The sequence below is a fragment of the Bos grunniens genome, chromosome 11, assembly GCF_055505025.1.
Source record: "Bos grunniens cultivar Pamir isolate PY7600 chromosome 11, Bosgru_T2T1.0, whole genome shotgun sequence".
Classification (NCBI taxonomy): domain Eukaryota; kingdom Metazoa; phylum Chordata; class Mammalia; order Artiodactyla; family Bovidae; genus Bos; species Bos grunniens.
In genome coordinates, this window is record NC_141175.1 from 66,154,866 (window position 1) to 66,170,573 (window position 15,708).

A 15,708-nucleotide genomic window follows, 5' to 3' on the forward strand; every position below is an offset into this window, starting at 1 on the left:
GCTCCCAGAGTGAACTTGACACACAGGGTCACCTTGGTGAGATAGGTCAAACAAAAAAATCTTACAAACCAGGAATGTGAGGCGCAAACAAGACAAATAGCCTCACAATCTCTAGAACTGGAGCCAGAAGCTTCGTACTGCCGAATTTCAAGTTCTTTCTGTTGTACCTTGCCCAAAGTTATAATCAGTAGGTAGGAGATCAAAATGGTTTTCAGACTGAAATACTTGTGCTGAGCCCAGTGCTTCATTTTGGCCTTTAGAATCTTCAGCTTTCATCACTTTAATATCTTGAATGGGGGCCATGGAGAGGGGAGGTCCCAAGAGGTATAGGGAGAAGCAATAAGAATTTTGGCTTCTTTGTCATTCCCATTTAGTTCCTCCTTGGCACCCCCCACTCCACCCAAATACACATTTAGTCAGAAACAGAAAAGGATATATTAACAGAGACAAGTAGACGGGCAAATGGATGTAGATTTATTTTTTTAATACATGGTATATTCTATGCTATTTCAATTCTAAGTTATTAGGAATAGTTATTAGGATAAGTTATTAGGAATAGTTAAAAATCCTTATAAACAAGCCCCAAATGGCAAAGAAAGGCTTTTCTCAGTAGGACAGGGAAAATTCATGTCATCAGAGATTACGGAGTTCAGGCCTATAAAATTATAATACTAAAACCAGGCAGTGTTTCCTGAATTTTGGAAGACATTGTTCAGAATCAACCAAGAGAGTATTTGTTTGCACACTAATCAGTAACCCTTGGCGCTTACTCCCTCAACTAAGTCTAGGCTTACAGAAAAAAATCTACGTACACCAGCAAGTTCAAGGAGTCTGGATACATGCAAGCATGGCAGGAACTCAATGGGATGCTTGAAGAACACCCATGCTTGTTCCTCGCAGCCAAACCCATGGATAGCGACTGCACTCCCCATGACATGCTTCTTGGCACACCTGTTAGAAACAATTTAGGGCTAGATAAAACAGCAAACAGGCCCAGTGTGACATCTTAAATAAGGAGTGGGTCACATTGTCCTTTTTCTGGCCTCATGGCAGATTTCACTCTCTGTTCTGGAGGGTTCTGCAGCTGTTGGCAGAGCTGACCATAGGAATAAGCATCTTAAGAGAGATTTTCTTACAATTGAGAGGAATGGGAACTGCCGCGTATTTAGAAAACATACAGGCATGTGTTAAATGGAAATTTATTCCAGAAGGAAAAAAGAATAAAGACAGAAGAATGTTCTTCAAATGCCAGGACAGTCAAGTAGAGGCAGGGGTCTAGCAGTCAAGATAGACTGGGCCTGCAGCATGAAAAAACAACCTTGAAATTTCAGGGGCTTGAACAACAACAAACATTCTTTTTCCCTCACATGTTCTACAAGTTTATCTCTGATCTGGGGTGGGGGTGGTGGTGGGGGTGTTGAGATGTGCAACTCCAGGTGCCCTCACACAGGGACAGTCCCTGGTCATGGACAGAGAGAAGAGAGGTGAACTGTTCATTTCCCACTGAATCTTACAGATTCTCTCTGAAAATAATGCTCACCCCTTCAGTGACCATTTCATTGGCCAATGCAAGTCACTGTGCCATGGCTAACTTTATGGGCCTGGAAGTTAAATTCTCCCATGTCCAGAACAAGAATAACAAACATTAGTGAACAGTTCTAAGGACTGGGTGGGTGTGTGCGTTAGTCACTCAGTCGTGTCCAACTCTTTGTGACCCCATAGACTGCAATCTGCTAGGCTACCCTGTCCATTGGATTTCCCAGGCAAGAATACCAGAGTGGGTTGCCATTCCCTTCTCCAGGGGAATCTTCCTGACCCAGGGATCTAACTTGTGTCTCCTGCATTACAGGCAAATACTTTACTGTCTGAACCACCAGGGGAACCCATTCTAAGAACTAGCAGCAGGATATTTGTTCACTGGTCACCAGATGGTTGAGCCAATTTCATTGTTTGGGGTTTCATTATACAGGGTCCAGGTATCAGGTTCAGATAAAGATGAGCTTCCACATAATGTAATGGGCTGGTTAGAGAAGCAGCAGATTTCTTTTCATTGGTTGGATTAGGAAAGTAATTTTTTTTTTAAGTGTTAGGTTTCTTTTCTAAATGACTTTCTCTAAAAAAAAAAAAAAAATGCTAAAGAAATCCCATATGACTATAGGAACCAAATAGGTAGCCTAATGTGTGAATCATCCAGGGGAAAAAAAGGCATTAAGCATATGGAAATAATCTATAGTTCCATAAAGACATATGCTCTCTCCCATAGGCTCCACCAGTCCACTATTAAAAGGGACGCAGAATAAAGGGACATTCACGTACTTCCAAACCAGAACTGTGTGAGAGGAATGATGGATAGCGGCTGACACCATGTCTCAGTCCAGGAGCCAAGAGAGTAGAGGGGACAGGCACACTGGGGGTGTATTTCCAGTGGAAAGGGAGGTCTCATTCAGGCTGAGTGGTGCCCTTTGGGGAGGCAGACACAATGCGGCCAAATTTTCTGACTTGACTGTTTAAGATTGTCCAGAAATCTTGACGTGTACATGCACTCTCCTGTTTCTCAATGTTGGTGTACCCTATTTTCAAAAGACACTTTGTGGGTTGAACAAAGCATGATGTAGGCTAGATCTGACTAATGGCATGCATAGGTTTATGGCTTCTGCTGGAAAGAACAATTCTATGTATGTGCAGGGGTAGGGGGTGGCACAGAGGGAAATGGAAAATTGTATGGTTCCTAAGACCCTGGTGGAGGGCAGAGGAAGTCCAATAAATAGCATCCTTCTTTCTGAATTTTGAATTAACTAAAAAATGAGACAAATTTGAGCTGATGGAGGTCAGAGGAGGGCAAATTATCACTCTTCTTATGGAATAAAGCAAGACTGGGAAAGATGGGCAAGTCAGCTTCCTAGATTTAGAGATGCTGGACTGGGTCAGGCCCCTCTCCCCTCCTCCTCACCACCCCTACCCCTGTGCACTATGCGTGCTCCCCGCCAGGTGGCTGGTTTCCTATAAAGTCAGCAGAAGAGGCAGAGCTACCCAGGCTTGGTTTCCCCTTCCAGATCCCCCATCAGATAATTCACTCCTCCCACCAGTTGAGAAGCTAGTGGGCAGGCAAGTGTCAGATACACCATAGTGGGGGTAAAAGGACGGGATCCCTCAAACAGTTATATCCAGCCGAGGTCACCTCAAGCACACACTGCATCTCTGTGCAAGTTACGAAAAGGCACTCCACCCTGGCAGCTGACTTGCAGAAAGGCCCCTTCCTCCCAGCTGATGCAGCCTCAAGCTGGGGCACACAACTTGGCAAGAAGTCCCAGGGCTAGATTCCAGCCCACACTTGCCTACTCGGCCTGGTGCCTAAGTACAAAAACCCACAAGTGCCCACAGCCATCCTGCTTCAGACTCTAATAATCCCAGCAATTTGGTTCCAGATTCTTCAGTCTCCAGAGTAACCACACTGTGAATAGCACCCACTCTCCGTCCACCTCCAGCCGTTGGAATTAACATCGGTCTAGGCAGCGTCAGGTCTGTGAATGGGGCGGAGTGGACAAAAAGTGTGCTGCCTGGCAGAGCTGGTGCCCTTTCTTATTATGATTATTGCTCTCTCGATCTCTCATTTGAGAAGTTGGTACAAATTTCCAAAGAGTGAACAGCCATTTTTTTTCAGCATGTCAGAATTTAGTGAGGCTATAATCATTTCTTCACAATGTTTTTTTAGTAAAGACTATATTAAAGGAGACATTGTTTTAAAGGTTTCCATGTACAACTGTGGCTTGCCCCAAATTCTTTGTATTCAGATGTCAGACTATAATTGTTGGTTAGCAGCAAGGTCACCAGATGGGTTATAAAATGCTTTTCAAATGAATACCAAAAGGACTTAGGAAAAATACAATTAACAGCTGGTGCAGTTGAGGCAGGCTATGGTTTCACTGTAAAAAATAAAAAAAATCAATACAATCTTCATTAGACTGAAGCACATTTCTGTATCCATGACATACCATCTTCATTTCCAGAGTTCAACCAAAGAAGGGAGAAAGACATCCAGCTCTAATTAAACAAAACAAAAAGAGTTGGAATTTTCTACTTATCAGAGGTGAGAGACATGCCCATGGAGGGGGAAAGCAGAATGAAAAACAAAGAATATTGAGTTGGAGCTGATCTCTCTAACATTTCATAACCAGGGAAAATGCAATCAGTGATATCTCCAGAGACACACGCAGGATGTTAGACTTCCACATTCTTTCATATTTCTACTCAAGCCAGGTTCATTTAGAAAAAAAAAAAAAAAATTAAACGTTTGATACTATTTAGCCAGAAGTGGGTTCTTTCCTCTATCATATTGCCAACAAACAGAATTCCGCATTTTTGCCAACCTATTTCCAGGTCAGTGATACATTTTAAGAAACAAAAGTAGGTGTGATCTACTGGATAATCTACAAAGATCATTCTTTCGAAACACTACTTAAGTGAGCCCCACTCATTCATTCATTTAGCTATCACTTACCAAGCATCTCAAAACAGGCAGGGCAATAAGTGCTTCAACAGTGCCCTTTCCTTCCCCCTAGGACCACAGACGACACAGCCAAAGTTATTTGTATGTGCAGCTTTAAAACGTAACATTTCCTTTTCCTCAGTGAGATGAGCAAGTGACATGTTTACCCCTTAATAAGTATTTGAGGAAGAAATAAGCAAACAAACCCACTCCATTCCCCATGTGATTCCTTCTGTGTGAAAGAAGGGGAGGATGTATTTTTTATTATGGAAAACACATATTTATGATGATCACTTTAACAAAGAGAGATGCTCTAAATATAGGGAGGATTCCTGGGAGGGAGCAAGGGCAACTACCCTGCTCTTGGCAACCACGGTTACGCTAATCTCGGGGCAGAAGGTTGTGGCTGAGCCCTCTCTGGAGTGGCGCACGTGGCTCTCTCCATGTACCTAACTCCAACCACTTGGAGACTTGTAGGGTGCAAAGCAGGTCCACGGATAAACACTCCTAACATGAGATGCCCATAACAATGAGCTTGCTTTCTCCTCTCTTCTCTCTTCCCTCACAAAGATATCAAACAGAGGAGGAAAGCGTGGCACATGGGGAAGTGGAGTTAAAATGTACCGCACGTTACTAATCCTAACATAACATTGGCAGCTTGTACCATCCCCCTGCCAAACCCAAATTAACACACTGCCTTACTGGAAGGCAAAGGCTGCAGCTATATTTATAGCTCAATTAACAAGTTTCATAACTAAACCTCCAGAAGTCCTAGGCAAACCTGACAAATGCTATGCATCTTAACACCACGATGACCCTGCCAGAATGCCACCGTCTTCTTACAGGGAACAACTCCTGCTATCACCTTGTGAGAACAATGATAACAGGCACCGGCCCATCTGATAAAGGGAAGCTGGCTGGGCAACTAGACTCTCGTCAGGGGTACGTCTCCTAACAGCCCCCAACCAACACACATACGGTTGATTCAAGCAGGCGGCTAATTCTTCCCTTTGCAGATGGATGGAAATGCCTGCTCCTCGGAAGCCAATGGCTGCAAAGGATGGCTGCCATCTTATGACTCAGGAGACTTGGTCCTTCCGGGAAGAGTGTGACAGAAACACGGGGGATGTCACTTGGCAGGTACTGTAACTTCAAAAGAAGCCGAAAAGCTCCTCATAATTTCTTCCAAGCAGGTTATTTTTGCCTGAGGGGGAAAGGCTTTTCAGAGGATAATGGCTGTACAGGAAGCGCTGTTGGAATGACTAGGAAGGGTACAGTGAAGTACTTATATCACCCGACTTAGGGCACACTGCCTGCAGAGTCTGGTCCAAGCTTCTCCTTTATCCAGGAAGAACATACATGATCACTCGGCCCAGAGCACTGTGATAATCTAACTGCACATCTAGCTCCTCTGTGGGACTGGGAGCTCTTTGAGCCCAAGGAGGGAGGAGCACTCTATAACTCTGTGGTCCCTGCAGCACTAAGTTCACAAGTATGTAGCAGTGAGGGTTCAGCAATTGTGAATGAGGAAATGAGTAAGTGAATGTGTGAACAAATGAATGAATAATTCAATAGCAGTACCATTCTCACACATACCATTGAACTGCTAATTTTGCAAGGCTTTTGGTTTAAATTACAGGCTGGAGTTAAAGACAATTCATCCTCATACCTTCCTGTCAGCTATAATGAAGCTCCATTTACCTCTGCTATGAGTCTTTTGCCCATTGCATGTGTTACTTTGCCAACAAAGGTCCATCTAGTCAAGGCTATGGTTTTTCCAGTAGTCATTTATGGATGTGAGAGTTGGACTATAAAGAAAGCTGAGAGCCCACGAATTGATGCTTTTCAACTGTGGTGTTGGAGAAGACTCTTGCGAGTCCCTTGGACTGTAAGGAGATCCAACCAGTCCATCCTAAAGGAAATCAGTCCTGAATATTCTTTGGAAGGATTGTTGTCAAAGCTGAAACTCCAATACTTTGGCCACCTGATGCGAAGAGCTGACTCATTTGAAAAGATCTTGATGTTGGGAAAGATTGAAGGCAGGAGGAGAAGGGGTCAACAGAGGATGAGATGGTTGGATGGCATCACCGACTCAATGGACATGAGTTTGAGTAAACTTCAGGAGTTGGTGATGGACAGGGAGGCCTGGCGTGCTGCAGTGCATGGGGTCACAGAGTCGGACAAGACTGAGTGACTGAACTGAACTGAAGTAAGTCACTTCAGCTGTGTTCTACTCTTTACAACTCTATGGACCATAGCCTGCTAGGCTCCTCTGTCCATGGGATTCTCCAGGCAAGAATGCCGGAGTGTGTTGCCATGCCCTCCTCCAGGGGATCTTCCCCACCCAGAGATTGAACCCAGGTCTCTTATGTCTCCTGCATTGGTAGGCAGGTTCTTTACCACCAGCTCCACCTGGGAAGCCCCTCTTCTCATTAACAGCTGATTATTTACATCACAAAAATTTGGAAAACATCTACAATTTGCTGATCAGAGCCTTCATTCATTTCTATTGTTTGAAACCCTTAGCTATTAATAGGGGGAGAAGTAGATGGTCAACTATATTTCCACTTGAATATATTAAGGTCCATGACTTTACTAAGTTACTGATTCTCAATTCATTTGCCTTGTCTGTAAAACAAAGGGGCTAATCTTGAATCATCTTTAGGTGCCTTTTCAACTTTTCTGTCCTCTAGTTTTACCTGCACATGTGAATGTCATATTTCTTTGTTATCACATCCCCTAACATGGATGACTGCAGAACTATTTTTAAGACACCAAAACTTCTGAATCTGCTATGAGAGAGCCCATACTCATTTGCTGCCTTGCGCTCTCATTGCTGGGCCTTTGATTCCCAAGTACCGGAGTATTCTTTTTTTTTTTTTTCACTTCTAAATATTTATTTTCTTTTTTTTTTAATTTTATTTTTAAACTTTACATAATTGTATTAGTTTTGCCAAATATCAAAATGAATCCATCACAGGTATACATGTGCTCCCCATCCTGAACCCTCCTCCCTCCTCCCTCCCCATACCATCCCTCTGGGTCGTCCCAGTGCACTAGCCCCAAGCATCCAGTATCCTGCATTAAACCTGGACTGGAGTATTCTTTCCAAGGAATACAAAAGGACCATTTTCTCAGGACAATTTTGTGGCTGCTAAAAAACCATCATAAAACTACAAGCACAGGATAAAGAGGATAAGACAAAGCAAAATGCTGTTAACAAGATAGACTGGAGTCAAACTAATGAGGAAATACTGCCAGGATTCAAGGATCTATGGTCTCTCTCTACTTTTTCAAGGAACTGGATACATAGCAGAGATGCCCATGCAACAGAGACCTTAAAGAGGTAGTCCACTGACCAGACCTGGCCCCAAACTATGTTTCATGGGCCAAGTTGTGCACAGATGCTGTTACTGATGTTTTGATGTGAATTTAAATAAATGCCTTTGGGACTTCCCTGGTAATCCAGTGGTTAAGAATCTGCCTGCCAATGCAGGGGACACAGGTTTGATCCCTGGTCCAGGAAGATCCCAGATGATATGGGGCAGTTAACTCCAAGATCCAAAACTACTGAGCCGGGGAGCCACAGCCTGCAAGCTGCAACTGCTGAAGACCCCATGCCCTAGAGCCTGTGTTCGGTAACAAGAGAAGTCTCTGCAATGAGAAGCCCGTGCACTGCAACTAGAGTAGCCCCTGCTTGCCGCAACTAGAGAAAGACTACACACAGCAGTGAAGACTCAGAGTAGCCCAAAATAAATAAATAAATACCTTTGGGTGGATCATGGACTGCCCAGTTTAACAACGGCCTCTACCACTCCCTATGTCTTCTATCTATGTCTTAAGTTTTTCATTCATTCATGGTACTGGCCTTTTGCTAAACTCACTGTATTTGTCTTCTCTCACTGGAATAGAATGCTGTGATCTCTGAATGTAAGATGGTCCTCTGCCTGTTCATGGTTATATCCAGCTCTTTGAAGAGTGCCTGGCTCATGTAAGTATTCTGTATCTATTTGTTGGGGAAAAAAAAATGAATGGATGGATGAATGAATTAAACTCCCCTCCAACTGCTCCATTTCAGAGCTCCCAACATACTCTATTTACACCATCACAACAGTCTTATTTCAACAAATATTTGTTAAGTACTGGACATTGTACTAGGGGCTTCCCAGATAGCTCAGCTGGTAAAGAATCTGCCTCCAATGCAGGAGTCTCAGTTTGATTCCTGGGTCAGAAAGATCTGCTGGAGAAGGGATAGGCTACCCACTCCAGTATCCCTGGGCTTCCCTGGTGGCTCAGCTGGTAAAGAATCTGCCTGCAATGCAGGAGACCTGGGTTCGATGCCTGGGTTGGGAAGATCCCCTGGAGAAAGGAACAGCTACCCACTCCTGTATTCTGGCCTGGAGAATTCCATGGACTATTTAAATTGTACCAGGTACTAGAGATTCTGAGATGAATGATTCAGAATGCCTTGTCTCAAAAGCTCATATTTCAGGGAAAGGGTCAGGCACACAGACAAACACATGTAATAACACAGCACAATAGCTTTGATGAGGGAGCTATGTGAGGAAAGATGGATAGGAAAGCAGAAAGCGCTTGCAATGTTCCTCGCTGTGAGTAGAAGTTCACGACCCGGACAAGGGGGAGAGGGCATGCCACACAGACAGCACAGACCCGGCAAAGTCACAGAGCAGTGGAAGCATGCGTGTTCGGGGCCCAAACCACTGCAGTCGAGGTCAGAGAGTGGCGGAGGAGGGCTAGAGGTACAGCAGGGAAGTAGCGCCTTTGCAGGGTTGTGAAGGCCTCCAAGGCTGTGCCGAGGAATTTACAGGCTGTTCTGCTGGAAAGAGATACTATGAAAGTATTCCAACCAGGGAGTGGCGAGAAGAGAATGGTATTGGTGAAAATTATTCTCACGTCACCACAGGGCTTGGGTTGGCCTGCGAGTAGTTAGGAGATTATTACAGAGGTCTCTAGGAGCGATGAAGGAAGCCTAGAGGAGGGTGAGACAAGCTGTGTTTCTCTTGGGAGAAATTCATGCAATAGAAATTCTGGAGACAGAATGAGCAACTTGGAGAAGAAAAGAGGTGAGAGTCAAGTATGGGCCTGTAGTTTCTGCTTGGATAAACTGGGCAGATGGTGCTGCAATGGAGGGGTAGAAAAAAGAAAGAACTGGCAGGAGTGTCGTCACTGAATTGTCCATGTCATGCTCCATGGTGACCTTTCCCAGGGCAGCTTCAGAAAAATGAGGGGAATGAAAAGAAGTGCAGTGGGTCAAAGAATAAAAATGATGTGAACAATAAAGGCTCATAGAAGGAGCGATTTATTTATTTTTTCAAAAAACTTGGCAAAGGGGAGATGAATAGACAGAGCACAGCAGATTTTTAGAGCAGTCAAACTCTTCTGTCTGATACAACAGCGGTGGGTGTGTGCCATTCTGCATTTGTCAAAACCTATAAAACATCCAACCCCGAGAGTGAGCCCTGATGTAAACTACGGACTTTGGCTGATGATGGCATGTCAATGTAGGTTTGTTGATTGTAACAAATGTACCCCTGTGAGGGAGGGTGTAGATCGTAAGGAAGGTTGTGCTTGTATGAGAACAGGAGGTATATAAGAAATCTCTGGACTTTCCACTCAGTAGTTTGTGAACCTAAAAATGAATTTTATCAGTAAAAACAATTAGTGAAGTCTGAAAGGGAAATAAGGTGGTATCTTGACATAAAAGCAAACTCAGGAAAATTAGTGATTTTCTTTCTCTCTCTTTTTAGAAGGAGAAAGACATATATGGGAAGATAAGTATTTTTAGGCTTTGAAGTGGTTTGTGAGGAATATGTTTGAGAGAGAAGACATAGCTGATGCAAATAAAAATCCTTGGGAAGGACTTAGAATTGCACCAGGTGCATAGTAATTGCTCAGTAAATGTTAGATTGTTATCATTACTATAATATCCATTACTTTCTTCTTTATTGTATAGTCATTTGGGTCACTGCCCTGCTCAGTAATGAGACCATTAGCTCATACAGAGAACGGTTTCCAGCATTTGGAGTTTGTGTTCCTTATAAGCACTTAATACAATTCCTCCAATGGAATCCTTACCCATTGATTGATTCATTCAACATAGCTATTGAACAAATGGTGGCATTTGAATCTTCTCTGATGGTCATTTGGGTTTATTCCTTTATTCTAAGTATACTTTAAGCATTTTTATCCTTACCTTTGAAGTACCATGTGGTATGTATTAAACAAATGGCTCTGGCCCTCTCAGACTGCAATGCTAAACTTGTCTGCATCAGTTATGAGACTTTCAGCCACATGGAACATAATTACAAGTCTAGAAGAAGGAGACTGGGGGCTGTAATAGGGACAGGATCAGAGACTCCATAATGGCATCAGAGATTGGGGTCCTTCTATTTTGTTACTATGCTGGTCTTAGTTTTAAAATAAATAAACAAAAATTTAGTTGCTCAGTCATGTCCAACTCTGTGATCCCATGGACTGCAGGAGGATTCTTTACTGCTGGGCCACCAGGAAAGCCCCAAGACTTATATGGCGTAAGAAAAAACAGTTGATATAAAAATGCACATCTCCTAATATGTGGACATAAAGTTTCCTTCTGGAAGTTACTCTATGAGGATATAGAAGATCTAGTAGTAAAATGATGAACAAGTACATAACTACTTCAAGTTTCAAGCAGGCGATGCAAGAAGGACATTATCAAAGTGGGAAAGAGTCGCCATACACGAAGTGCCCTGAGGTCTCAGAATAGTTCCCATGATGCAGCGGGACAGATTCCTCTCTCCCTCCATCAACATCATTCCATTGTCTGCTGTGTGTCACAGCTCATACCCAAATCTGGAAATAAATATTAATAAAACAGGTTTCCTTTACTAGAAGAGCATATAATCTAGAACAGAAGACTAACAACTACATAAGTAACTGTAACGAGTGTGTTTTTAGATGCAGGATGAGTATACAAGGCGCAGTCTAGTCCCAAATTAGCAATGGTCAGTCTTATTTGGAGATAGGAAGAATTTTCATACAGGAATGTGATGTTTGAACTGGATCTAGAAAAGTGATTCGTTGCTCCAAGATGAAAAGGAAGTGGGCAGGGCATTCCGAAAATAGGAAATACTTTAGCTAAAGGTGTACAATACACGTGTGAATTCTGCCCCCATGAAATACCAACCAGGTTCAAATGGCTAGAGAAAGGAGTTGAGGAAGGAGTGTGATTGGGGGTGAGCCTGGAGATTTTGACAGGAACCAGATGAGAGAGGGCCTTTTTTCTCCACATGGACATAAATTGAGGGTTTGGGTAATAAGTAACACTGAAGACTTTACCATGTGTATAGGCATTTTAAATATCACTGGCGGCTGAGTCCAGAGAAGATTGGGGTGAGAGCAAGCCTGGCAACAGGGCTTTCGGTTTAGTAGCTACTTCAGCAGTTCAGGCAAAAGCATGACCTTGCTTGAGCCAAAGCAACAACTGACAGTCTGGAGAAGAGGGAAGAATACAACACTCGATAAAATTCAGTGACAACGTAGATGTGGAAAAAGAAACAGAAAAGTCCAGGATAATTGGATAGGTGAAAATATGATTCATTAGGACAGAGAAGACAGGAGGAGAAGTTAAAGGGTAGGATGGACAACTCATCTGGTTTACCCAGGACTCTCCCTGTTCTAGCACAAAAGGATCTACGTTCTACATAACCACTCAGTCGGCTCAGTTCAGTTCAGTCGCTCAGTCATGTCTGACTCTTTGTGACCCCGTGAATCGCAGCACACCAGGCCTCCCTGTCATAATTACTCAGTCCCAGGCAAACCAGGATAGTTGGCTATCAAATAAGGAAAAGCATATTTTAAGGAAAGCATGATATGTTCAATTTGGAAGATAATGAATTCCAAATCTAGTGGGCAGTAGAACATGCAATTTGCATCTACTTAACTCCCAAACAGCTGGCCAGGTCAGTGAAAATTCAACCTTGCCAACATTCACTAACTAGGTCCCCACCCAAAAGATGGCTTTCCAACAATTTCCATATTACACTCCATCCTGTAGATACCACCATCCAGCTTTCCCACAGTTAAGGTAAGAGCTCTACAATTGAGTAGTTTTCCCACGAGGGTTGGTGAGCTACAGATACAATGTAAAGGATGACTGATGGACACCTGTGGAGTCATTTGAGCAAATCACTTTTAAAAATGTCTTAAAAGAAATATATCCTATTGTAACCCATGGTCATTTGTCTCAAGGGGGGCTACTCATCTGTATTTGCTGCCTACAAAGTTACTATTCATCAAAAAAGAGAGTATTCATTCTTGCCTCCATGGAAGACTACAGCTTCCATATCTTATTTATCTTCATATCACAGAGATATCCATGTATTGTACATATACAAGTACTCAATAATTGGTGGCAAAAATGAATTATTTTGAGCCTATAGATGTATATTGGAGAAGGCACTGGTGACCCACTCCAGTACTCTTGTCTGGAAACTTTCATGGACGGAGGAGCCTGGTAGGCTGCAGTCCATGGGATCGCTAAGAGTCGGACACGACTGAGTGACTTCACTTTCACTTTTCACTTTCGTGCATTGGAGAAAGAAATAGCAACCCACTCCAGTGTTCTTGCCTGGAGAATCCCAGGGACGGGGGAGCCTGGTGGGCTGCTGTCTATGGGGTCGCACAGGGTCAGACACGACTGATGTGACTTAGCAGCATAGATGTATATATTACACTCATTACACACACGTATATATATAATCAAAACAGCTATGAACTCTAAATTCCTTCACCTTTTTTAACGAATAAGCATTTGAAAACCATTTACAAAGAAGTTTTAGATTTGTACAGCAACACTGAGGAATCTAAACATCCAGTTTTACTTAATAAAAGCCTGGAAACATCATAGCAAGAAGAAGGTTCCATTGGATACATTTATTTATTCCTGAGACCAATATTGTGCCACCAATAGCAGGCTCTGTAAACTGACCCAGTGCTCCAAGAGTCCCCAAATGCCTTATTTAAAACAATGGAGCAGACATTTAGGATGATGTTCAACTCTTAACTTGGCAATTCCCACTACTGATTTAAACCAGACCTTTAGTGTTATTTTAACATAGGTTTTGGATTTAATTATCTTAAATGTCTAAAAGAATGCATACAATTCCCAAACTGTTTATCTCTTTTAGGGTAAAATCTCTTTCCCTACCCCTAGAAATCTGTTTTAATTATTTAATCAGTTTGGCTGAAACTCACAAAGCATTAAATTGTTAGTTGTTACTTAACATTCCTTATAAATTGCATTTATTAATTTCTGGATAGAGACTTGTCCATTGCTACAGTAATTTAAATTAGTACCACATGGTTACAGACCGCTGCTGAATGATGATTAAATCTTTGGGGCAAATTCAGTCTTTTCAGATATTTAAATGGCACTAGAGATAAGCTAACAAAATTTGGGTCCAAGAAGTTACAATTTATCAAAAATGTAATAAACCATGGCCAGAATATTCATCGTAAGCAGCACACATGTGGTCCATGAAATGACATTTTCGCATCTCTCTCACTGGTCACAGAGACGTGCTGACGGTGCAGACAGAGCAATGCTCCATTGATATTTAACAGTTCCCATCTTCAAGGGGCTCCGCAATATTGTGGCTCTTTATACACTCAAGTCCCCCCGAAACTCTATCCGTCATTTTGTGATTCCACACGGTGACACTTGCCTTTCTTGGTGCTTTAATTTCACAGGTGCAAACAGTCAACACAGCACAGACCCCTTGGAATCTCAGCAACAGAAGGAGGAGCTGTAGGACACTGGTGGCCTTTCAGAATGACAAATCACTAGGGGAAAGAGCTCTGTAGGGACTGACTCTACACTACTCAGGTGCAGATAATGAAGGGGAGGCTCTGAAACAATTTAGGGATCTCTCCTGGGTCACAAAGGTGGCAACAAGCTCTAGAACTTGGCTTCTTTACTTTCAATCCAAAACTGCTTCTTCAATACCTATTTCTACCACTGAGTCAATGTGATGGATATGAACCTTGACCTTAAAATCTGTTCAGTGATCATTTCTTCCCAGGAAACCAACTAGGGGCATCAGGTGATTAAAAAAAATGAATCTTACCATTGCTTCCAGATACTTAAAAAATAAGAGTAATAATAAAAAGAGGGTGAAAGGCAAGGGATAGAAGAGACTATAAGTGTCTCCTACTGGAAAGACGGACTGAAACATTCAGGTAAAATAACAAAATCAACTCATAAAATAATAGATTCATCTTCCTGCAGCTAAAGATAAATATTAAATAATCCTAGGTGCTGCTGGACGAAAATTAATTTCTGTAAGGCAAATAGTGTAGTACGTATATGTGTTTCCATTTCTGTTTGGCAGGGTGCCTATTTTGAGCATCCTGTACAGACCTTTGAAGTACTGGGGATGCTCTGATAATGCAGATGCTTAAACAAGAATTGCTTCCTCAGGGCTCCCAAGCACGGTAAAGAGTCTGTTTTGGATAGTCAGTCTCCCAACTAATTCCAGGTATTCAGTCTAAAAACACAGCATTTTTTAATGCATTAATGATACACTGTGGCCCTTCTGAATTGAATTGTGCCAGAAGATGGGAGTGACATTAACTTATTAGAGGCACAAAGTGCTGAATCACTGCAATTTGTGTTCCCCAAATTACAGTCAGGTGCAGTCACCCGCATGGGGCAGGTGGAAACAGGATACAGTGAGAAAAGTGCTTCAGAGACAGCCCTCTAATGATTAATTTACAATAGAAAGAAGGAGAAAGGGCAAATAGTACCTTGTATTCTAAATCATGAAACTATTACAGACATCCAGCCTGTCTGCTCTTAGACCATCTGAGAGCTAAGTCATTTTATCTTACAGCCTTGGTTGTTTTAACTGGGCTTACTTAATATTGGTAATATTGGCATTTGACAAATCACATAAAACATCCCTGGGAAGCCAAACCCACTCAGGACCACTTCCATAGAAACTTTCAGAAATGTGAAAATAAAACAGTAACTACAATCTGCAATCTCCACTTTTTCAGAAGTTGCCTAAAAGCCATGAGCATTTTTTTAAAAATCATGAATATTTGTCCCTGGAAGGATCTTCTGCTAGGAGCACAGGGGTTAGGGGAAGTGGTACTCTGGACCAAGCTCACGCCATGAGGCATGGTAAGTTCGTGGTGGTCAGGGAGAGAAGAAAGTCACT

The 15,708-nt window shown here is 42.6% G+C and overlaps 1 long non-coding RNA gene across 1 annotated transcript in view; it reads right to left on the minus strand.

The window, feature by feature from the left end:
* LOC147363268 (uncharacterized) overlaps positions 1-15,708 on the minus strand; it is a 588,890-nt gene that overhangs the window by 88,969 nt on the left and 484,213 nt on the right. The gene's annotated exons all lie outside the window — the stretch shown is intronic.